The 26,274-nt window shown below is 38.2% G+C and overlaps 1 protein-coding gene across 4 annotated transcripts in view; it reads left to right on the top strand.

Moving 5' to 3' along the window:
- The window catches only part of LARGE1 (LARGE xylosyl- and glucuronyltransferase 1), a 278,243-nt gene that overhangs the window by 81,206 nt on the left and 170,763 nt on the right, over positions 1-26,274 (top strand). Inside the window, exon 2 of one of the 4 annotated variants that reach the window (XM_052667471.1) lies at positions 3,526-3,801. The exons of the other annotated variants lie outside the window; for them this stretch is intronic. The gene's annotated coding sequence lies outside the window, so the exon portion shown is untranslated. The remainder of the gene's footprint in view (positions 1-3,525; positions 3,802-26,274) is intronic. 4 annotated transcript variants of the gene reach the window in all.

Raw genomic sequence — 26,274 nt, 5'->3', positions numbered from 1 at the left:
GAACAACACCTGGCTGAGCAGCTAGCAGAGTGCCTGGGAAGTGTTCAGTCTGGGACTTGCTGTGCAGCTAGTGTGCTTTCACCATACAGAGCAGCCAGTATGTCATTGTGAATACCCCCGAGATGTCCTGTTTTCATTTGGGGTGTTCTTCTGCAAAAGAAGACAAGAAAATAATTGTATTACTTCTGAGTCTTCTTCCTGCACAGGAGCTATGTCCAGGTACTGTCCAGGTTCTGTCCATTTGCTACTAACACTATGCCCTGTTTTAAAAGCTGAATTCTATGAAATGTTTTATGGGTTTCCAATTTGGTTATATATAAATACCAACGTGGCTGAAACCTGCAAGCACATGAGGCTGTTTTCTTGCCATTTGCCTTGTGTGAAGACTATTAGTTCTGGCCACTGCCTCTGTGCTTATTTTGCCAGAAGGATGAACACAAAAAATCAATGAATACCTGAGGCATATTTCTTTATAAAATCAGTTTGAATCCAGGTCCCTGTGGGTGGCCATTGGATGTTACACCTGGGACAGCTCTCCTTCCTCTGCATTTTTCAAGCAGAGATCTTCAAATTTGCGTATGTATATCAATTTGCAGCCATATAACAGGTAGTTTTAATAATCAGACCTGAAACAAGCAGTACTTTGCCTTTTCAGCTGTGTATCTGATGAACTTTTTTCTGTTCTTGAAGGAGTTCAGTGCAGTTAGGTGAGGTTAGAAAATGTTGTGTCCCTTATTACTTGTTACTAAGCAGCTTTTTGTTGCTTTTATTTTGTTTTTTAAAGATAGAGCATTTCATTTCTGTCAGTAGCCATGTTATTTTGGCAAGCTTAAAAACCATTTCTTAGTTATCTTAACATGAGGGTGTTTCATCCTTTTAAAAATTGTTCAAACACAAAAACTGTTCAGCTTACAGTCTGATAAATTTTAAAATTCATTGTTTTAAATGTCAAGCAAGCTTCTTTTATGTAATCCTGGCTGAGCAATTTGTGCTTGGTTTCAAAACAAAAGTGGATTCCAAGTTGAATTACAAGTAAGGGCATCTAAAGATTTTTAGTGCATATTGCGTACATCTCTGAATTAGTTGTATGTCAGGTATAAATATTTGCTTATGCAAATTTATTTGGTTACTTAAAATTCTGCCTCAATGGGCAGTAACTCTGTGAGCTCATTCTAGAATGAAACACTTATGGGATTCACATAAAACTGAAAATATATGGGGTGCTGGCTGCATATTTGAACGGTAATGATCTAGCAGTCAGAACAGTGCTGATTTTGTTTGATTTTTAAAAGCTGAGCAAATGCAGCCCTCACCTTTTTGTTTTTAGAAGAATATTATGCTGCCTTATTGTAATGACTATTTTAATTGTGTCCACAATTGTAAATGGAGTACTGCTTTAAATTCCTGCGTGTAGAATCCTTTGTTTTTACAGAGGGCTCAATACAGATCTTGAAATTTGCTTCTACATGCTATTTGAGGTGACTTAAAGCTCTCAGTGTGAATTAATCTTAAATGAAACCAGGGAGCAAAGCACATTACTGATTAAGAAGCCTTGCACTGGAAAAGGGCTGCAAGCAATGCAAAGTTATTAACTCTTTCCGTTATCTCTCTGTGGCTGTTTATTTTACTTTATTCTATTTTACTATATGGCTGAGGGGTGATCAAATCTTAATTGATTGGTTGAACACTGGGGTAAGTTAAAATATTTATTTAACCAAATAATAAGTAGCATTTTCCTAAGCTTGTACATTAATGGCCAGACAGTTGAAGCTGTTCTTCAATTTATCTGACTTCTTGTTTTTTTTGCACCACTTTGGTCTGCATGATTAGTTTATGTATTAATGTCTTTATGTGTTAATGCATACTTGAGTAAAAAATGCCCCAACAGCATGGTACTTTGATTTGAAACAAGTGGGAGCGGAGAGTCCTCTGCAGCTTCTGGCACTAGGTGTCTGTGATTAAACACAGGTGCTGCTAGGAATATTCTTTTCAGTTTCTCTGGGTTCAGATTCAAGTAAATGGTTCTTGTTACACTTTTCTCCACTGGATTAAAGGAACAGCCTTACTGAATTCTTAAGGTTGGAAGGGACTTCAGATGCTCTCTGGTTGAACTTTTTTAAACAGGATCAGGTCAGATGACTTTATCCAGTCATATCTTGAAAACCTCCAAGGATGGAAACACAACATGGCTGCTCTGGGCCACTTGTGCCACTGCTGACTGTCTGCTGGACTGCCATCAAGTGGGAGAGTTTCTTGCTGTATCTCTTTTGAACTTCCTTTGTTTATGGCTGGTGGTTGATGTCCCTCATCCTACACAGTGCATTTCTGTGCAGAGCCTGGTTCCATCTTCTTGCATCTGCTATAGGAACTGGAGCCATGCAGTAAGTCCCCTGGATCACCTCCAGGCTGAACAACCTTGGCTCTCTTGGGGCAAGCAAGCAAGCAATTCAGCAACCAAACAGCTTTGTAGGCCTACTTCGTTAATGTCTTTTTTAAATGGAGGGCCCCAAGCTGGACACAATATGCCAGATGTGGTCCAGTGAGTATCAAGTCAAGGGAAGTGGTCATTTCCCTCAGCCTCTTTGCTGTGTTCCTGTTGATTGTTCCCAGCTTGCATTGCTGTCCAGGCATACTCCTGGGTCATACATAACGCAGTGTCCAGCAAGACCCCAAGTCCTCCCAGAAGGTCTAGCCCCCAACTTGGATAGAGGAATTCTGTGGGAAACATTAAAAAAAATTACATCTACTGGTCTCTCATATTCACAGCTATAATCACTACATTGCAGAAAGCAGTCAGGTTGGACGTATGTGATTTACCCTTGGTAAATCCATACTAATTTCACTGTCGAGGCTCAGTGTGTTTCCTTTTACAGGTACTTACATAGAGCAGTTGAATTGCTTCTCAGTTGTTTTTTTTCTTTCCACTAAGCTAAACTAGTTGCACTAGCTGAGTCGTCATGGCAAAGAATTTTGTAGTCTTCTTCTTTCTGCAGTTGTTTGTTTGTTTGTTTGTTTGTTTCAGAGCGTTGGAAGCAAATGACTCTTCAGTGCTTATACCTGCAATGCTGCATCCTAAAGTTATTTTTTCTTGATGCAATTAACAATTACATTACTGCTTTGTTTTCATACATCTAAGGACTTCAGTTATTAGTTTGCCATAGCATAGCGGTGAGTCCACATTTAAAAACCTTTAAGCACTTTATTAGTAGATCTATAAAGTAAAATATACTCCAATGTTATCAGTTCCATTGGTGTATATAAATATGTATGTATATGTTACATACTTACATATACATATGTTACATATTTACATATGTATATGTAAATAGCCTGCAAGTCTGTAGAAGGAAATTTTCTTTTCATTTTGTTTTTTGTTTCTGTTATCAGAAATGATGATATCTGCTGTGAAAGTAATTCTTATTTTATTATGTTTGCCCACAGCATCAGAGATGGATGTTGGCAGTGTGGTAGTAGAGGTTGAATCTTCCCACCAATATCTCCTTATTTTTTGTTGTCATGTGACAGATGGCAGCAGGGGCAGTCTGACAAAACGGTGTCTGACATGGAAATGCGTATGAAACGAAGGTGTGTCATTGAATTCCTCCATGTGGAGAAAATGGAACCCACTGAAATTCATTGATGCTTGCTGAACGTTTATGAAAGACCACGCAGTGGATGTGAGCACACTAAGGCGATGGGTAGTGTGTTTCTGCCATGGTTACAGCAATTTGAAAGACAGTCCAAGTTCTGTACAGCCCCGTGGATTTTTATGAGTGCAGCATGCAGGCTTGTTTATCAAAGGTAAAAATGCATAGCCAGTGGTGGCGACTGTGTTGAAAAATACTGTTTTGTAGTTGTCTGTTGCAGTTTCCATGGAAATAAATAGGAGGCGTTACTTTCAGAACTACCTATGTGCAAAGCAGCCTCCTGCATCGCAGCTGTCACTCAAACACTGCCTTGAAATATTTATTGGAGGTTTCATTATCCAAGCTGTGACAGCAGTAGCTACTAAAAGCCTCATTAATCAAGTATAAATGTCTATTAAGGTTGTGAACTAGAATATTAAAGAGGATTTTGAATGTTATATAGCCTTAGAATGTACCTGGTTACTGTTGTTGTTTTTAACGATGCACAAGGGCAGCATAATTTCAGTTATCAGTTACTTTGAATGAAAAAGCTTATTGTTCCAATATGATTAAATTACATTCAAAAGGCAGAGAAATAGAGTGGGTAGGATTGAGTGCGTTTAGAACAGAGAAGAGGAAACTGAAATAATATGTAATGAATTTTCATTAGGAAGAAAACAGCAATTTCACTAACCAACAGTCGCTTCAGAAATGGCATCATTTTCGCATATATGTTGCAGTTTACCATCCCCTTTATTGTGGAGGTCAAGTAAAACGGATACTTGAAGTGTAAGCTGGCATCACTGATTCCTCAGAGGAGTGTCCACTGTGGCTTTGCGCCCTCAGCCCGTTTACCATTACGTCCATCTGACAGGATGAAAATACACTGGAGTTACCAGTCTTTGTGTGGCGGATCCGCTTGAAGTTGGAAGCCCTGGAATGTCTGTTCAGGGCTTCTGTTTAGAAAATGTATCACAGCAAAGGAAGAATCAATAATGTAACTTAAAGATGAAAACTGGAGAAGAGGTTGTTTGAGATCATGTAGGGTGTCTTTGAGAGAGATGAAGTTGAGTGTGTTTTTGGTTAGCTTCTGGACTAGAATTTTAAGATCAAGAGGTCTTCCTTCTTTCCTACTTTCCTGTATTGTCCTCTTTTCACTCATGTGTTGGGCAGCTGTCATTCCCTGACAGAGACTGTACTTCAGTCCAAGCAGTCTGTAGGGGTGATTGAAACCAGAGTTGGGCAAACACCTCATAAAATACAATAAAGTGAAATGAAGGAAGGCTGCAAATACTCATCTTAGTATTTAAATGGGTTGACTTTGATGCTGTTCATACTCTTTTTGTGTACGCTTTCCATAAATATTCTAGTGAATATGTTAATTGGGAAGACTGTCTAACAGGAACAATGAATATCCAGTTTTAATATTCATGGGAGGCAGATTTTGAAGTCATATTTGTGAATACTTGAATCAGACAACTGATTCTAGGAGTTCAGCTTTCTACAGTTAAGCGCCAAAAGTTTATCACATGATCTGTGTGCGTGATGAAAACTGCTTGAATTTTTAATGCTTGCAATAAATTGCTCATAGCAAGAGTCAAATAAGTAATTAATTGCTAAAATGTTTATCAGATACTTGCAAACGATGAACAAATATTAGAAAATAATCCTTTCACAGACAATGTAATCAGAAAGAGGCAAAATCTGAAATTGCATTTTTTCATTACGATTTGCACAGTTTGCTTGAATTTTCTCCCTTGTGTGTCTCAACAGGATTAAGCAAGAAAATTTAATCCAATGTCCATTTAAAGTGCAAGTTTCAAGCTCTGTATTGATCCTGTCTTTTTAATAAAGTTCAGAGAAAGGAGGTCCTGAAAGAATGCCTCTGCTTATAATAAGGATATTGCTGTGGTAAGAGCCAGAACAGGACAGCAGGAGATGTATTTTAGTTAAGATTGGCTTACTGTCTGCCCCTTCTTGAATGCTGCTTCTGTGCGCATTTCCATCCTGGAGAGGTTTACTTCTCTTCTGTTATTTTTTTAGGAGACATGCTGACAGTTGTCACTTCAGCATTCTCTTTATCTCAGCTGCAATCAGGATATCTTCTTTAGTCAGTGGTTTTTACTAGCAGATCCCTACAGTGTAAAATCAGTCACCACAGTAAAGACCACATGATTGCACTGAGTTGTGTTGCGTTATCCTAGGAAACTTCTCTTTCAATGGAACTCTTGTGATTTGGATGCATGGAGTACTAACAAGGATTGGTTGAAGTGTGCTTTTGACCACAAGGTCTCTGCTGTAAAATTGGTGAATCTGATTCTTTGCTCATCATTTTTAGCATACAAATTCAGTATCACCAGAAATAGGTTCTGCTTTACGGATACGAGAACTCTTGCCTGCACATCTTGCAAGAAAATAAAACTAAGAAGCAAATATGAAAAAATAATGAGCTTTTCTCCCTGTTGTATAAAGAAACAATGCTTTTGAGCAATGACTGGAAAGATGAAGTAGTTTCTATGGCAAAGCAAGAATGGCCTTACTCAGAGAAAGTGAGCCAAAATGCAGCATGGCCATGAGAAACCTCTTGGAGTAAAAAGGAGTTGTGATGCCTATCTGGTTTTCTTCTCTATCCCTCTTTCAAGTAAAGTAAATGCTTGTGTTCCTGCGATACACTTTAACCTTAACAAATAAGGTCCACTGAAAGCTCAACATCCAAATGCTGGTGTCTGTGCTGTTTCCTCCTTAGCTTGCTAGAAATTCCCATTATGAAACCAATACATTTTAGTCTCAGGAAATGCCATATAACTTGCAAAATTGATCACTTGTTTTGTCATGATGTATCAGATAAAGCAAGCCCAATATTGTTTCTTTGAATAACATTATATTACATAGACATTTGTTTACTTTCAATACCTTTCTCTCTCTCTCTTTTTTTTTTTTTTTTTTTTTTTTTTAAGGATATGCTTGTTTTTTCGTAAGAGTAAAGTAAGCTGTAGGGTTACTTTCTTTCCTCTCCATGCACCACTTGGTTGGATGGATTTTTTTTTTTCGGGGGGGGGGGGGGGGGGGGGGGTAAAGAAGTCTACCAGCTTTGTCTTGGCTTGTTTTAAATCATGTTGGCTCTTAGTCTGTCACTTTTGTCAGAAACATGAAGATCAGATTAGAAAGGAATTATTTGAGAGGGAACAAACTGCCAGCTTCTTAGGAACAGCATTGTATTCTGAATATAATCTGTGGAATTTTTCAAGATCTTTGTTTCATCTCTTTCTTCTCTGTTCTCTGAGCAAAAAAAAATGTGAAAAATGTGAACTATGGAAGTTACATTATGGGAAGATAAGCTAATTCTTTCCAAGAGGAATGAAAATCCTCCAAATTTGTCAGGGCTGCATGGAAGACTAGTAATAGGAGAGCTACTTCCTGATAGTTTCTCTTTCTCTGTTTTAAAGATGGGCACTTCCTGACATTATAGTAGAAAATGCTTTTCTGCAGAAAAAAAATTGTAAAGTAAGATGAACTCAAGCATCATGTTTTTTAGAATCCCCAACCCCCCTAACAAGCAGAGCTTGGCTTTTTGAAGCAAAATATGTAATTCTATAGGTATGCCAGACCTTCTTTGAGTGCTGGAACTAATGTAGCCTGTGATCAATGTCATGCAGCTGATTGATGTTGAAGCTGCTTTTCCCACAGTTAGGGTATTTATAAAACCTAGCTCCCATATGGGTCTCTCGGTGTCTAAATAAATCTTGAGCTCATGCTGCACTGTATTTCTTAATGGTAGAATGTGTAGCATCTCTCATCTATCTTACACATTCCTGACAATTGTAGAAGCTTCATTACCTCCAACTTCTTTCCCTATAACAAAGTCATTTGAAATTTGCCATTGTGTTTTGGGGGTGAACAGGCAAGCAGGCCGACAAATGTGTACATCCAGCATGGAAAAAAATGCATGAAATAGAAATACTTGAAAAGATTGAAATAAAAAATTAGCAGTTTGATTCTGGTGAATTGAGGTAAGAATCTAATTGGACAGCATGTTGTATTTGTAGTGTCTTTCAGTAATTTTGAAACTTCTAATTTGAATATTTATTTAAATATGCATTTAGTGCAAGAAGGAGAACAAGTCAGAATGAATTCTGAGAAATGCTTCATGCATTGTGCCCGATCTTCCAGTTTTCTGCAGATAATATTGTGGGGGGCTTTAGGAAAAGCAGCAGAGAATGAAAGATAATGTCTTGATATGGGATAGATGCATTTTAGTTATGCTTAGCTTAAAAAACCCAGCATCTTCCATACGTCACCTTATTCCCTCTTTACCCTTTTCAAACTTTTTTCAGTCACTGAATCATTCCGTTGAGCAGTTGTTTCTGTCCCTTCAAGTATTACCTCTCATGTTGCTTTGCCTTCTGCAGTGCGTTTTTTTGAGACTTGAATCTTAGGGCTTCTAAAATACTTCGATCTCCTCGGAGAATTGGGTGGAATGCACAACTAACATAACAAAAAATAAAATAACATGGGCTGACAGCAGTCAACGTGGTTCACTCAACCTTTAGACACCAGCAGTAGGAGGAAGAGTTGGTGACCTGGAGAATGATATATTTTTAGCCTGAGGTTTTCTTTGTATTTAACAACAGTCAAGGCATTTGAACTATCCTGATATGGTCATTTTTTCCAACCCGTAGCATGCCCATCCTTCTGCATAGTTCTGTGAAATAGGACTCAAAGTAATAGGACTCAAACTAATAACTACAGTTGAAATTGCAAGAATGCTGGATTCACTACATTTTCCTAAGTTAAATGCATAGTTCATAACAGAACTTGATTCTATTCTGGTAAATTTACGGTTGTTGGTGGGTTTTTCTGTGTTTTTTGTTTTGTTTTGTTTTGTTTTTTAAGGATAACAACTTACATAAGCTTAGTTAAAATATTTTGCTGTCTGCATAGTGTTTCATAATGAGGTGTTCTGCCACTGAGCTTGTAATAACGGGTCTGTATCTGTTCTAAGTAAAAGATGCATGATCTGCTTTCTGCACGGTTATTCCTGTAGATGCTCAGTGAAATTACTTTGTAACTTTACACCAGTGTACACTTTCTGACACCTGGAGAGGCTTGCAAGATTGGATTTAAGACATAAGGTCCTGAATTGGAAAACCCAAAATACAGAATGAACTGAAGGTGTGGTGATTGTGGTGCTTGTGGTGGCTGTTAGCTGAGCTAGCACAGGTACTGCTAGACAAGACACTGGCCAGTCTGAGAAGCAGAAGCAGCCTGTTCATCTTATGCGCTGATTTCTAGGTAGGGACTGTTGTCTTTAAGTAATAGGTTGAAACCAATGCATCTACAGCTGCTGGTGCTACCAGAGCATCATTATTTTGCTCTCCATACTGGAGACTGAGGTTGTGATGGTGTAGTGTAATTTCAGAGGATATTGGATGGTATTCTTGTAAATATTGAGAGGAGTGTATCTGGAGCCATAGCCAAGAAGATGGAAATACTTTTACATGCTGGAATGGAGTGGGAGAAATTGCTGGTGCAAAAGACATGGAGGAGATGTCTGTTTATGATGTGATTAAGTAGAGTAAATATAGCAATTCAAAGGAAGTTGTGTTCCTTTCTTCTCACCATTTTCTTCCTCTTCTATTTTTCATGTTTTTTTGAACAGTTCAGTTGGGAAGGACCTAAAAAGATCCTTAGCTCCAATTGCTGAGTTTTATCACTGATTTTTCCTTCTGTTCTTGAGTACATCTCCCCTAGAGTAGTTGCAGCAGTCTTTTGTTTTGTTTGTTTTTCAAAATGGAATTGGCAGGCAAATTTTCAGGTTCTCCTAAAAAAATTGGACAGAACAGTTAGTGATATTTTCTCAGCTTTTGAAGACTTGTAGATTTTTAGCATCGGAGAGACTATTAACAATTGCTGTCTCTAATATCTTGTGTAGTGCAGACCGTATTACATTGTGGAGTTGATAGAATAAAGCCAGCCAGTAATCCCTGCCTCTGACCCATGCCTTCCAAATTTAACAGAACTGTACCTCTGGTCAGCTTCTGAACTTAATTTTAAAGCTGATGGAGGATTCTAGCGTCTCTCAGACATATTATTCCCCCTTGTTCAAGGATACGTGCTTTTATCCTTGTCCAGATTTTTCTAGCTCGCTGGAGGAAGTGAAAAATGAGAAATAGATGAGGAAAAGATATTTTAAAAGGATCATTTTAACAATTTCATGTATAATAAGTGGTCATGACTATGAGATAATTCAGCACATAAAACTGAACTCTTAAGAAGTATCACCTTGAGAGCAAGAGATGAGAACACCATGGTTAGTAAAACATATAGCTATTTATAAAAAGAAATAAATTTATAGGATAATTACTAACCTTACCATAGCTAATAGAAACTAGTTACCAGGATGATCCATTGCCATCCCTGTTCAGGAAAACTATTTCCCCAGTGTGTTCTTTGTTCTGGGTTCAGATTGCAATGCCTTTTCAGATGTGGAAAAAAAAAATCCTTGAGAGAAGGTCAAATCAAATAGTTTCAGCTGCAAGTTAAAAGTGTGTATTAACTTTAAGAAACAAGATTTATTTGAGCATTAACTTGGCAAACAAATTATTCATGAGATCAAGGCTCATAAAGTCATGTTTTAGCAATCTGGTAGATTCTCCAAATAAAACGTAACACCAGTGTTACAGTGTTTACAAGTTACTTTGTAGCATTAAGAAATGGAAGACTTTTCATTTTTCACAGCGTTAAGTCATTCAGCATTCTAAAATCACACTGAACTAATACCACAGCTTTAATACTTCATAATCAGTAAATTTCCTGCTAATCACTGGATTTAATTTAACCTAACTCAGTGATTTTGCTTGTTAACTTTAGCAGGAATAATATTTTCAGATGACCGAGTGCTTTAAAAGTCTGCTTTTTATTCCCTACTAATCAGACTATTATAATGTGTATCTCCAGTGATCATAGAATCATAGAATCACCAAGGTTGGAAAAGACCTAAAAGATCATACAGTCCAACCGTTCACCTATTCCCAATAGCTCCCACTAAACCATGTCCCTCAACACAACATCCAGTCTTTCCTTGAACACCCCCAGGCTCGGTGACTCCACCACCTCCCTGGGCAGTCCGTTCCAGTGCCTGACCACCCTTTCTGAGAAGTAATACTTCCTCATGTCCAGCCTGAATCTCCCCTGCCTACCTTGAAGCCATTCCCCCTGGTCCTATCACTAATGACACGAGAGAAGAGGCCGACCCCCAGCTCACTACAACCTCCCTTCAGGAAGTTATAGAGAGCAGTGAGGTCTCCCCTGAGCCTCCTCTTCTCCAGGCTGAACATTCCCAGCTCCTTCAGCCTCTCCTCATATGGCCTGTGTTCCAGACCCCTCACCAGTTTCGTTGCCCTCCTTTGAACACGTTCCAGGGCCTCAATATCTTTCTTGCAGTGAGGGGCCCAAAACTGGACACAGTACTCGAGGTGCGGCCTCACCAGTGCTGAATATAGGGGAAATACTTCATAATCAGTAAATTTCCTGCCAATCACTGGATTTAATTTAACCTAACTCAGTGATTTTGCTTGTTAACTTTAGCAGGAATAATATTTTCAGATGACTGAGTGCTTTAAAAGTCTGCTTTTTATTCCCTACTAATCAGACTATTATAATGTGTATCTCCAGTGATCTACACTGACTTTAACTGAGGTTTCTTTTGGTCTGAAAATGTAATACACACAGGATGTTTTCTAGGGGTATTAACTGTAATGGATTTAGCTATTTCACCTCTTGCTTCAGCGCATTACAAACCCAAGGGTTTAAGGGAAAAATCTCTGCAGAGAGTTTGCATTTTGCAGGATATTCTTATAAGGAGCCAGTATAAAAATCTGTCTGCACAACTGCACAACTACAGTTATTGGTTTCCAAGGAACTCCAACAAGCTCTCTTTAAAGCTTTGCCAATATACACAGAGAAAAGTAAATCTGAAAACAGCAATTACCTAACACGTTTGAGTTGGGTGAAGGTATTAGTTGCCTGTTCACATGCACTTGAATGGAGCTGTGATGAATTAAGACATCTTCCCGTGGAATTCAAATGCCTTTAACCAAACAGTTGAAATCTACTACTTATCTCCTTCAAATCATGCGACTTTGTTTGTCCAAGATTTCTGCTTTACCTCACAGTAGCCTGACTTCAGAGCTGCTGGTAGCGACTCTCAGCTTCATTCTGTGTTTCTTGCTTTAGCAGGTTAAATGTTTAGGAGCAAAACATACAAAAATTATTTATCTTTTCCTCCTTTCCCTAGTTTTAAACATTCTCATATGCCCCCTTTCTCTTCAGCTACCATACTTGCACCTCAGTGATTTGATATTAATAGCAACGATTAAGCAGTTTCAGCTCATCAGAGAAGAGATATTAATCATCATCAGACCCAATGAGAAGTTTAATTTTCTGGTTCTCTTTTTTTCACTAAGCTCTGGCGGCTGTCACTCGCACCGATGTCTGCGGGACATTTAATAATCTTCTGAAGATGCATTTCAGTGGCTTCTCTCCTTTTATTTCCTCTGTCAATCTCAGTGAGTTTCATCATTGCAGGCTTTAATTGAAGACCACTGCAAGGAGATGGAAAGAAAATTCTTTCTTGAACAAAGCTGGTTCAGGAATTCATGGCTTTTATTGTGTTCAAAAGGCAGATGAACTAAATGCAAATGTTGAAACTAAGGGAATTGTTGTTTTGCTACATATTTCACTACTTCTTCCCTTACAAAATGCTGTTTTCTCTCTGTCCTTAGCTCCTGGTTTTCCACTTTTTTTCATTTTCATTTTGCCTCAGAAGTGTTGTTGGATTTGTGGTGCAGTAAGGATGTTCAAATTGAGTCAGATGGAGAGAAAGAATCGACATAAAAAAAACTTCATAACTTACACCAGGACTGATAAGTGTCATTGGCAGGATAGCATTATCACAGTGTTAAAACATCTTTTTTCAGCTCAGCTGAAACAACATCCAAAATGACATGTGTACCAATGAAAGCAGTTATGTGGGATATTATGCTAGTTGATGTACAAATAGCTGTTTAAAATGACATGTCATCTTAGACTGGTGCACGTTTACCTTATAGAGAAGCCCTAAAACTATCAAAATAGTTTTCTGAAATGATGCTCCTACTGTCTGTCACCTGCTAGCTACAATAAAATACCGAAGTCCTGTCCGTATTGGTGCTAATTTGCATTTCCTGCCTATTTGAAGGGTTGTTTTATCAGCTTCTAACTAGAAGCTCCCCATTGAGAGCAGCGCGTTACAGTTCTGTAAGTCAGAGAAGAACAGATTGGACAAAGACAAAACAACGTGGGAATCTCAACAGCAACATGATTAGTTGGTCTGTGTGCGCCAGATGGACCTTGCTTCCTAGATCACGGATTCGTTGGGTGAACAGTGGTTTAGCTGGTTAATTTCTACAGCCCAAGGTGTAAAAACGCTTATGTAAAATTGTAAGCAGCTTGTAGTTGAATGTTACTATGCTTGCATTACCTGATTTTTGAGTCAATTTTTCTGTTGCTTAAAAAGAAGGCCCCTTCACATTTTTCAGGATCATGTAATGATAGAATGTCCCAAATTGGAAGGGGCCCATAAGTGTCATTGAATCCGACTCCTTGCTCCACCTGGGACCACCCAAAATTCATAATGTATGAAAGGCTCAGGTTGGGTACCAACAACCTTTTACCCCAGATCAGTTATTAGTTCTGAGTATCTGTGCAGAAAAAAGGGCAGGTCCTTAGTCTGACACTTGGCTGTTCTGGAGGGATTGATTTATTTCCTCTTGCTGGAAGATTCTTGTATCACAGCAGATTCTTGTATCCAAAATGGCCTCTGTCTGCACTGCTCATCTGGATGACTGTTGTAGGCCTGTAAGTTTTCTAGTCACAGAAGCTACCTGAACTTTATTAAAAATGGCCTTTTACAAAGAAGACCTTTGTTGCCATCAGTAGCTACTTCTCTACCTTGAGGACTGAAAACACAGTAGGCCTGTAAATCAAATAAAAAAAACATCTGTTTAGAAAAAAATTGCTATTACTGCATTTGCTGCCAGTAAAAAGAGATCAGAACCCCCTCCCCCCTCCCCCCCCAAGAAATCTACAACAATTAATAATGTTTTTCTCTTGATTGACATAATAGTTTATTTTGCAAATTCACTCAGGGGAGCCAGATATAGAATAATATTGTCAACCTGAGGCAAAGCATAATGGTATTTTAGAGCATGCTGGACTGCAGTCTCTGAACATGAAATCTGGTATACAGTGGAGGACAGAACATACCTTTACCTTTATTTTTCTAAGAGTAGGATACTGCTTTTGAAAAAAACAAAAACGAAATAGTTTTGCTTAGGGGCAGACAGGGAATGGAAAAGCTCCTACTGGTAGAAAGCTTACCTGTAGCAATGACAGCCTGACAGAAATGGATCTTCAGTCAGCGGGAAAGAGAAGGAATCAGTAAAAGAAGAGGTGAAGTTTCGGAGCTGTGTTTTCAGTGAGTCTCCCAAGAGAGGTGTTCTAATTGTTTGGTGAAAGCTGAGGACTTAAGGCTTTAGGTAAGGATATCAGAGGTAATGAATAGGAGGAAGGAAAATACCCCACTCAGGTGTTACTGTTCCTTGTCGTAAATAATTCCTTTATAGGGATCTGAAGAAAATGCTGGAAACTGGAATTTTTGAAGTAAGCCAGGCAGGAGCTTGTTATCAGGAGAGAGGCCAACTTTTTACGAGGGCAGATAATGATAGGGCAAGGGGAAATTGCTTTAAAATAAAAGAGGGTAAATTTAGGTTAGATGTCAGGGAAAATTTTCACTCAGGGAGTGGTGAAACACTGGCACAGGCTGCCCAGAGAGGTTGTGAATGCCCCATCCCTGGAGGTGTCAAGGCTGGGTTGGATGGGGCCCTGGGAAGCCTGATCTAATGTCTGATCTAGTGATTAGCAGCACTGTCCATGGCAGGGGGCTTGGAACTAGATGATCTTTGAGGTCCCTTCCAACCTAGGCCATTCTCTGATTCTATTATTTATTCTATGAACGTAGAAAATCCATCTACTTGGTATTTTCAAGAGGGAATCCAACTCTGAAAAGTATATATGGAAGAAAAAGAGGACAGTGAGCTGCAAGTGAGGCATTTTTAGTGATGATGGATGGTGCAAAGATTATTTATGGCCAATTTAAGTCTCTCTAGACTTCATGGCAGCTCTTTTCATAATCAGCTACCCAATAAGATAACCAGAGATTCTGTGCTTAAAAATAATGTGAAAAGACTGGAACTTGTTAAGGAAGTTTTGTTCTTTCTCTGTACTTCAACTAAGTGTTCCAGTATATTGCAAAATAATCAAGAAATAATTAGAACACTGAAGTTTTGAATAATTTTTTTCTGTATATATAAGAAATGATTTTTTTTCTGTATATATAAGAAATGAAAGAAAAACATTCATGATATGTACTACGTAAGAGTGTAATGTATGTAATACACATTACACTCTTATGTGATACATAAGAGTGGGCCTGTGTGGAGACAGAAGTTGGGCTTTATGAGTCTTTATGAGTCCCTTCAAACTCAGGATATTCTGTGATTCTCTGTTTTACTTCTAGATGCTGATACTGGATAAAAGGAAGACAAATTAGAGATGAACTGAAAGAGTCAGCTTTGTCATTATTTCAAGATGGCTGGTTGAACATAAGCATGAGATAATAGCTGTGAGAATCCATACAGGGACACTCTCCTAATGATCCCTATTGATAATTTATTTGCAAAGAAAACAGCAGAATGTTGTTACCAAGCTGATGGCAATATCAGCCAGGGAGACAAGAAAAAAAGCATATGAAGAGGCTTTTGCTACCTGTTCTGATAGCAAAAAATGGAGTAAAAAAGGTTCAAAACTTCACATATGTGCTAATACTAGACATTAAAGTCTAAACGTGTTTGTCTGAACACGTTTGTTGAGAAAGAAGTGAATCTTAGTTCTGTACTAAAGCATATGGTGGAAAGTCAAACCTCTTTTCTGGCTGTTTAAAAGAGAGAACAGATGATAAATAGTGAAATTCTTAGGAAGATGAGGACTTTACATTTGCTCTTAGTACTGCAAGCCAGCTAGACTTTTCATTGTGTACACAAGTGGACTTGAACTGTACAGAACAAGATACAGCCTTAAATTGCAGCAGTGGGAGATTTAGGTAAAGGTTTACAGGATGAAAAGTGATTCTAAATGTAAGAAGTGTGAAGAGTCCTGATAGATAACAGAGCTGTAGAATCTCCATCACGTGGTGTTTTGTTTTTTAAAGGAGGGCAGAGTGGCACGTTAAGCTCAGTGTTGGAAAGTATGAAATAATGCACCTTGGGAAAGAAGAATGTTAATATGTGGTAGTGGACTCTCGGTAATTGTTATTGCACTGGAGCTAGATCGTGGTCTTTTAATAAATATTACTTAGGAAAGCTGATAGACACTGAAAGGCAGTGGATAATGTCTGTACGTCAAAAGCCAATGGCAAAATCTAGTAGTCCTTGCTACTTATCAGAATGGGAGACTTAATTGTATTTTTCCTTTACCAGATTGAGAGCTTTCTAAATACACAAGGCATGACAGAGTTTTTTAGATAAACAGATACTGTTAATACTGCAACAAATGGATTTTATCAGATCAACAACACACTTGGGATGGAAATTGGAGGATGGTATCTGTTCATCAAATCATTGTACTTCTGCCACAGCCTCTCAGTGGAATTAATGAAAAGGAAAAATCTTCCATTGGTTCTAAGGCAAAATTTGACCTGCTAAAGAAAGGACTTAAATGGTATATCAGCTTGGGACAACTGAACCTTAGCTCAGTAACCGAGAAGGTCCCTTCTAATCCTGTGTGGTACCTTCACAAATATATTCCCTTTTTTCTTCATGGAGCCCTCCTCCGAGGTTCCACTGAGCAAGCCATAATCTCCTTTGCTAGAGAAGGTATATTATTTGGAGCTTATGTTTTGGCTTCTTTGTGACTTAAAAACAGTATTTTTAAGGATTAAATCAGCAGAGCTGATGATTTCTTTGGTATGACTTGATGAGTTAATGACACCTGCCTTCTCTACTGAGTACTTTTTGATCTACTGATGAAAAACACTGTAGGCTAGGTAATATTGTTGTTATTATAATGGAGTGTTGGGGACTAATTAGTTACATCAGCCTTTTTAGGCAGTGGAAAAGAAGTGTTGATGGAGAAAAGGGAAAGCTGTTAAGCTTTGGGAATGCTGCTTGTAAATCTTTTGAATGACAGTCTCTGTGTAACCTGAACTACTCAAATCACTTGTGTGGGAAAGTGGATGTCTTTCATAGTGGGTGGCTCACAGAATGTAATTTGTAAAGAAACATACAGCATGTATTGAAAAAGCTCTGATCCACCTTTTATTTCTTTACCTGACACATTGATTTTTCTGCTATACTTCCTGTCTTGATAGATACTTGAAAGTGTTCTGCAGAATACAGACTCGACTCTGAGGGATGCTGAGAACCTGTAGCTTCCAGTAACTTAGATTTTATTTATGAGGAGTTAGTGTCCATCATTAGCAAATAAAAAAAGCCCCTCAGAAACACAGCACGAGAGGAAAGTCTGGACGACGAGGAAAAACATTGTAACACACTGGCACATCACACGAGGAGGAATATTAAAAACAAGTATGGTTACTGTATTCATGTTTGACTGAAACACAGGGGGCAGCAACCCTCAGTCCATCACACACACAAAAAAGTATCAAGATTGTTAATAAGTGGCCTTCCTCTCTTTTCATAGCATCAAGAAAACTGAGCATCCCCAAACCCCATTCAGCCATGGTTACTGAAGATGACTCTGTTACATAGTGCATTTCTCAGGTGGAATTGCACGAAGTGTCCTCTTTGTCCACATTTGCATGTATAACATAGGGACCATTGGTGTGCTGATGTCACGTCCATATATTTTGATGCTTTTTAAAGTTAAGTAGCTCAAAAGCTTTGACCCCGACCTATCTTTTCTCGCATGCTTTTTTGCAGTCATTGTGCTAAATTTATGTCGCCTAAGTCTATAGATTTTCAACAGAATGATAAGTTAGTCTCTTTCAAATATAACTTTACATTATGTATGAAAGCGAGTAGATGGAATCGACTTTTTTTGGGACTCACCTCTCTTTTCATAAGTTTCTTATGTTCTTCATCAAATGATTGTTTAGCACTGCAAAACTATTCTAAGTATAGGAGACTGAGTTGGAAACTGTCCTGAATTGTACGTCAATAGGATTACTAGCAGCATTTTGATGAGCAACTCTTTTTATTGTTGCTGGAAAAATAAAGATTCTTTTGCTTTTGTGATGCAGGTCGAGTTTTGAGAAACTTATTTTCATTGTCTATTTTGTTATTATTTATAATATTTTCTGTGTGAAGTTTTTTAGAAAACTGTTGTTGAAATATAGTCCATAAGATCCAAATTTGAGACCGGATAAGCGCAAATAAGGTTTTTATTCACCACATAGACCTTCAGCAACCTTCAAGATACGAATCAATCTATATGAATCTTTTATTCTAGTCTGTCAGGAGTATGACATGAACATGACAAATGGAATCTTTTATAAAATAAATATGACTGTAGAAAGGTTAAATGAAATCAGTATTTTTGAGGGTTTCACTGTTCACAGGGAAGCCGTCCAACCTTTTGACTTTAATATTCTCACACTAATAAACTCTAGGCAGTCTTCAAAAAACAAAACAAGCAGTTTCTCTGGCATTAACCACACAAAGTGAAATAGCTCATTCTTCTGCTTGACATTTTACATAGGTAGGGAGATGTCTTAAAAGTCTTGGAAACAACACTAGATCCTGTAATATAGATATGAAAGGTGTGTAAGAGATCCATTAAGGCTATTACTAAGATAGGCAGAATAATGTGAGCACTGTCTCTATTGTTACCCAAAGAAGGATTTGAATATTTCTCTTTCTTTCAGGTTTGTTTTACGTGAATTGAGAAATATTTCCTGGTTTCATAATTAATATTTTTAATGTAACTACAGCTGTGCAGCAGAACTTTTCTTACATATATTTGCCCCTAATCACTGTTCCTGGTGTCTCTGTTCCTAACTCCTCACTGAAGACTTTTTATGAGGATACTACACATCTGTTTGATTTTGCTATGGACTATGGCATAGGAATAGTTAAGTGACAGAGAAACATTTTAACTGTAGGTACTCTAGGTACTTCTGAAGTTCCTTGTTCTCTGTTCACTGTTTCCTGTGGTTATTCTCAAACTGGTGGGCAAAACTGAAATAAATTTCCAGATGTCTCATTTATTTAGATTTTTTTGTGTGTGATCACTGGGGCTCTTATATCTTTCTTGCATTGCATGCTTATCTATTTTCATGTTTTCATGTAAAAGGCTCTTTTCTGATAAATGATGAAGGAAAAAAGCAAATATAAAGAAATTCAATATTAAAAATCTTCTTTATCTGGTTTTCCTACTTTTGCTGTATCTTACCACATCCCAGCCTGTCACTCTGCCATGCTCTATTGCTCACTTGTGCTCTCATTCATACTCCTGGCTTTTCTTTCATGTTTATGCTTGATTACCCTCTATTCCTTTCAGCCTCACTCATGCAAAATCCTGTTTCTATTTTCTTCTTGCAGTTGCACAGGCTCACACTTCTCTCACACTTACTCCTTCCTCCGTGTTTTCACCCCTCTCACCCCTTTAAGCTTTCTGGGTTGCGCTTCTTATTGTGCTTCATTGCACTCTGGCTCTCTACCATACTTGTTCAATTTTCTCTATTTTATCTGAATTCTTGGGGGTATATTTGCAATGCTGCCTAATGGGAATAAGGACTGCTATCTTCTATACCTCTGATAGCTTTTATGTTTCTCAATCAACACCAGTGATGATGTAATCAGAAAATTTTACCCATTGCTAGTGAGTTTCCTTCCACGTGTGCATCGTTAATTTTCTTTCTCTCTTTAAGCAGATATATACAAAATCCAATTTGGTTCTACTTTTTAAAATTGATTTTCACTGGCAAAACAATTTTATCGTGGAAATACAAAGCAAAGGAACATTGTACAGTGAGTTTACAATGTGTCCTGTGCTAAACTGCATAAGATTCTGGAAATGGAGCTAAAAGAGAAGAATTTTGCATCCTCCTTTCCAATAGCAGGCTATATGCAGCATGGCTCAATCATTCTTTTCTGTACAATAGTGATACTTTAGAATGGAGAAGTCATGCAAACAGCTGTATATGGCTCACCTATATCTTATGCTGTATATTCTACTGTTGGAACACCTGCTTAGCTATGGTTAGCATAAAAACCTCACTGATTGTAGTTTCTGTTATTGTATTGGGAATCCGTCTTAAATGATAATTAATTATCCTTTTCATGAGTAAATTTCTCCTGGGCAGCTTAGCTTCCTGACCTTTTTTTATAATTTTCAATTCTGCTGTACCATTGGATTGGGTTTATAGGCTCAGACTTATATACTGACTAGGAGCATTAATATTTAGGGCTTTCTCTGAATAGAATATGATTCCACATCTTATCACCCAAGATTAACTAGGTAAGTATAACATTTTCAGGTAGTTGAAAATTTCTTCAGAAATCCATGACCTGCTTCTTTTTACTTGGTATTCATAATTTAGCACACTGGACTAATGCCTCTTAGAGATAGTGTTGGTGTCGAGGGATGTTTGTACTTACAGTTTAGCTAGTTTGCTAGACAAATCTAGCATTATTTTACTGTGACTGATGCTATGAAAAAATAACAGGCAAGATATGAGTTTCTTTTCCAAAGAGAAGCATCTCTGTGTCTTGTTCGGTCATTTACACTAGAACGTTGGACTTGGGAGGTAGAGGAAATGAGACACTGGTAGGGAGAGGTTGAGATGGTGTATAATAATGAGTAAGGAAAGCAATCCACTCATTTTGTTAGAATAACAAATTCAAAGTATGCCTACATCTAATTTAAAAGCACAGTTGGGGCACTACTGTTGCATATCCAATAGCTTCACTTCTTCTAGTTCAGTGGCAATGTGAATATGTTGGGATTCCCTGTGCAACCAGAGCTGATACAGCCTCACTGTGTTCAGTGTCTGAACTAGTTAATGAAAGCATTCCTGGTGTGTTTGCACTCACAGCTGCTATAATAACCCATCACAGCAGTTAGGAGATAACTGCTAGCTGTTGAGGCTGGAAGGGAGCTGGAGATCAGAGGAGGAGAATGGAAGCCCATCAAACCACTGGTCCATCCAGTCATGTCCCATCACTCAGCTAGCATGAGCTTTCTTCCAGTTAGGGAAGTTTGGATTTGCTGCCAGTGAGCACAGTGAGGTGAGTTTCCCTCCTGTCTCCTAGTTCCTGCTGTCAGACATCTGCAAAGCCCCAGGGAGAAGATTTAGTGGAACTCCCAAATTATTTATTAGAAATTACTGGAGTAGTTACTGCTAGTAATTGGTGTTATTTTGATGCTTACTTTGATGCTTGTGTTAGGAAATCTGAACAGCTATTTGATTTAGAAGATACTAAAAGAACTAAATGTTATCAGTGGGTGTCACAGAGTTAACTAGATCAATCTATGCCTGTGACAGGGGGCAGTAGGCCTGTGGGCCCCCCCGGCCCCCAAAAATGGGAAGGAAAAGGGAAAAGGGATAGAGTGACAGCTAGCCCACGTACCTGCAGATACGTCCATTTATTCTGCCTTTAGTGTCAGAAAAAAATCTTTTTAAATGATGGAGGTTTTAAGAGTGTTTCAAATACTCTTAAAAAGAAAAGTGTTTGAAACACTTTTTGCTGTGGAAGCAAGTGTTGAGATGGAGGAGAGGTGTTATTCTTTGTCCCTAACACTTTTGTTTGAGTCTTGGGTTGTTTGAATTGCAGTTAAGGCAAAGTGCATGTTACCTGGGGGAAGTGAGCAATTTGGGCTTGATGAATGTCAAGTGAGACTATTGTGTGGGTGTCATGCCACAGCTGCAAACAGGGAGATGCAGTGTGCATGTAGAAACCCACCCTAGATGCACTGCATGTGAAGTGGCAGAAAGACGTAGCCCACTGCCAGCCTGAGAACTGGTTTGGTTAGAGTGTGAATTCTCCCTGCTGCTTTACTGCAGAACCAGTGTGGATCCTTGTCTTTTCCCAAGAACCATGCAAGCACTCTTCTGGGTCTTCTTCCATGGTGCTACAGCTAAAAACTGGCATGGGCTGAGGTTACAGACGGAGATGACTGATGTGTGTGTATTGCCAGCTGAGGTGTTCACAGTTGATATCTGTGAAAACTTTTTGGTGGTTTTTTTTTTAAATTTATTTATTTCCAAGTCTGTATCATCAAATAAGCGTAGAGCTTTTGAAAGGGAATGAGTTATCAGCTCACTGGAGGCAATGAAGGGAGACAGATTTTGCTGCATAAATCAAAGTGGACCTCTCAATTTTCTTGAAATTTATCAGGAAAGAAAATTCAGTACTTTATTTTAAAACAGTTCAATTCATTTCTTTAATGAGTATTTGAAAATCTTTAACCTTCAAGAGCAATTATTCTCTAAGACTTATCCATTCTTTCCATTTTGGAAAGATGGATACTTAACTGAGCTTCAGGCTTCTTGGTGAGGCTCAGTCTGAAGCTGACAAATGTTTCCTCTGACAATTTAAAGGGCTTTTTCTTTTAATTGAGTTTTTAAAAGAATGGACATGCCTTTAAAAATTAGCGAGACAAAGTGATGCATAACTGTCATGAATAGATTAAATTCACCCATAAGAAAGCTTCCTTACGTCCCCATTTTTCACTATCAGAAAAATAAATAAAGATTATATCTTACTATGTCTGTATGAACAGAAAACCCCTCTGTTTGCTTAGCCTGTAAAACAAGAAAATCTAATAGTGAAATGGCAAAAATTGGCAGAAGGAGAAAGAATGGATATAATTCCTATAATTCCTCAGACTTCTAAATGTTTTAATCACTTTCGGCCTTCAAAGACTTCATAGAATTTAATTTGACTGATGGAGTCTCTTTGGCTAGAAAAAATATCATTTACAGTATTGTCAATCCCAAATGTCCTAATATCCTGAGTTCTGGATCACAAAATTCATGACATTGAATTTTTAATTTTATTTCTAAAGCAACTCTGCATCTGTTCTCCTAAAAATAAAAACCCTCATTAGTTGCCATTTGGGTTATGAATTATTAGATTGGAATTTATAACTAGATAACAACTTCAGGCTTCGCTTTCGCATTGTATGGAACAAGAAATCTACTTACTTTAAAAAAGAAAACTAAAGACTCTTTTCTCCTTGACAGTCCAAATGTGCCTTCACATTAATGGTGATTGTCTAATCTAAGCAGAGCATGGGCTTGTCATCTCAATTTTGCTTAATTTTGTTCTTTGCTCTTATCGTACAGTCCTAAGAATGATGAGATTTATTGACTAAAGTATTAGTTGGGACATGCATCTTCTTTGCCAGTTCACTGTCCTTCATACCTACGGTATGAGAGTCCAGAGTGCTGCATCTCTCTAACTCCCAAATGATCTGAGAAAGCATTAGTTTCAGATGTAGATCTAGGGAGTGGCAATTAGGAAATTACGTGATAACCCACACAAGATTAACATCTGCACTACAATGTCCAGATACCAGTGGGTGTCGTGAGGGCACGTGGCAGCTCAATATACTCCATGAAACTTGGCCATGAGTATTTGTGGCAATTGCTTATTTATTTCTAAAAAAACTATGAAATATCTGCTTCCTCTCCTTACAGGTGGCTTTCCAAGTAAAAATGTGGCAAGAGACGCTTGGGAGTGGACAGTAGGAAACATGTTATGCTAGACCTCAAGTAGAGTGGTGCAGTAGAATATCCACAGTTGGAGTGAACCCAGAATTATCATTGAGTCCAGCTCCTATATGCTGATGTACAGTTTTTATCGTGGAAAAACACAGTGTAGGTGAAGCCTTGGCCAAATCAGCAGGCCTGGGTCCCTAAAGACATTTGTTAGATGGCTAACATTCAGTCAGAGACAGGCTTAAATCAACAGGATTAGTATCAGGTGTTTGGTTGGAGGCAGTGCCTTGGCCACGGGGCAGCAGCCATCTGTGCTCCCAGCTGCAATTCCTTACAGGTCTCTGGTCACAGCCTTATGTATTTGGCTTAGATGCAAAGGGTTAAGCTGCATATGAGATTCAGGACTGAGTAAGTACTTTTCCCAGGTCTCTTTGGCCAGGATTTAGGGTTCTTCCATCTTTTCTTAAAGTTGTGAATCACTTGCTGAAATCACTCTGGCCTCCATTCTTAGCTCTCCAGCTTCCCACAACTCCACAGACCTCAGGTGATGACGTTTCTTTGATTGCTTCTGTTCTCTGCCTGTGATCTTTGTCTCTTGATTAAAAAGCTACAACCTAGTTCAAATCGTTTTATACAGCTTTACAAGCACTTGGATGAACTTACACAGCCTTTGACACACAGGAAGTCAGATAAAATCTAATCTCTACATTAGGGCAAAGCTGTGTCCCTGTCTGCACTAGAGAAGGCAGCATGTTGCATAGTATAACCTATTCCTCCAACACCTTAGATTAAATGCAACCGTCTGACTTGTTCATATGTGACAGTGTCACAACATGACCTCATCCAGCACCCAGAGGTGCAAGAGTTGCAGGAAGCTGCAATTCACATGGCTTTGGACCTCTCCACTCGTGCCTCAGCTATCTCACCTTTCACATTGCAATCTGGATTTTAAGCCTACACCATGTCCATCAGTTGACATGCTTTATTCCATTCTTGATCTAGACCAGGGACATACAACTTATGCTTTCACTAGATTTAAGCCTTCAGTTTCAAAATTTTTTTATAAGGCCTTTCTTGCCTTCACACGCATGTTTCTTTTTTTTTCATCCACTTGCACTTTTCCAGTTATCCCTCAGATCAGTGGCCATTATTGTAATGCAAACAAAACCAAGATACTATAATGATGGTTCTAGTGGAGGTCTTCCATGGCACTCTACTGTTTCTTAATAGCATAAACAAAATACATAATGAAAAGTCAAGTTGGAAAATGATCTGGCTCATTAAAGCATGATTTTGTGATGAAATTGTCCTGAAAGGTGGCTCAAACTTGGCTGGATCAGGTTGTACAATGAAGACCTGCAATCTTCACAAGCATCACACAGTAGATAGCATATAGCCTGGTTCTGAAAGGAGTTTTAATGAAGTTTGAAAACGTGCTCTTCTCAGGACCTGTTATAAAACTTGATGGAGCTTATACAGTTCAGTCAACTCATATCTCACTCTTCTTTTTTACGAGGTAGACAGGCTGATCCCTTTAAATTGTGGGCAATATCTCCAGTCTTAAAATCATTTTCTGTCTCTTTTCTGAACCCTCTCCCGATTTTCAACTTGCTTTTAGAAATGCTTGTAACAGAAGTTGTAATGGTATGAAGGTATATACCATATAATGGTATGAATGGTATCATTCTTGTCAGTTCTACGTACAGACCTACACATATTTCTCTCCTCCTACTCTTTCCTCACCCATGTATACTTCCAAAATCTCTTTACTTCCACACTGTCAGAACTTCAGATCTTGACAGTCCTTCTCAATTATTCGCTCATCTGGGTTCTTAAGTCCCTTCCATGATTGTTGTTTTCCAAAAATAAAAATAAAAATTTTAGTCTACACATATGGTTTCAAAGGTAGAGCTTTTTGGGTAGACTGCCTTTGGTCTTTGTGGGATAGGGTTGCCCTGTCTTTAGCATGATTTACACTCAAATTTGTGTCATAAGTACAGTTCTTCATTATTATTATTTCCAAAGCATCAATTAAATACTGAGAATGAATCAGCTATTTACTTTTGAAGTCACAGAAGTTAATCCTGATCCAGTGATTGATACTTGTTTCTTGCAATGTGCTTAGGTAGTAGTTTCTAGAATAAGATGTCCTGAAATTGTAACTTTCCAAAAGGAAGTTTTGTTATGAGGTCAGACACCTTGCAGATGCCTTAATCTGTCTGCACAGTAATGTATTTGCACAGCAGTCTTTATTTGCCAACTCAAAGCCTGATAAAAATGAAAATCAGTCTGATCAGAGCTGATCGATATTCAAAAAGAATAAAAAAGGCTGCATGTCTTTAATTACATTCCCATCAATTAATTTTATGTCTACTAACGTTTCTGTTAACTTTTTCATTACTTTAAGTGCATTTAATACATTTGGCATTGGTGTACCAGGCCCAAGAGTCATCATGATCATTCTCTTTCTCCCTTTTGTGTACTGGCACAAAATAAGTACTCAAGTCAGTAAAACAGCATGCCCTTCCTGATAGGAATTAAGTAGTGTTCTTGGCTATTTGTGGACAAATTCCATCTTTATGTTTGAACATAGTCATTCCCTGAATGTTTAATGTGGCCACTGGTTAAAATACATTCTGTTTTACATTCTTCCAAATAAAAATCAAGTTCTGAAATTTGTCTTCAGTGCATCTATCTGTTACGGACAATCATGGTTCTTACTGTGTTCAAAATTGACAAAACTTCTACATTTCTTAATAATGAAAGGGGTCAAATTCAGTTAAACTCCAAGTGATTTGATTTTCCAAGCGGTGCTTTCCAATCCATATTTCTCCACTACTTTGTCTTCTCCCCCAGTCAGTATATTAA

The sequence above is a fragment of the Tympanuchus pallidicinctus genome, unplaced genomic scaffold (genome assembly GCF_026119805.1).
Source record: "Tympanuchus pallidicinctus isolate F22 unplaced genomic scaffold, pur_lepc_1.0 scaffold8, whole genome shotgun sequence".
Lineage (NCBI taxonomy): Eukaryota > Metazoa > Chordata > Aves > Galliformes > Phasianidae > Tympanuchus > Tympanuchus pallidicinctus.
Note: the sequence above shows the minus strand (reverse complement) of the source record. Positions and strands in the feature narration are given on the sequence as shown.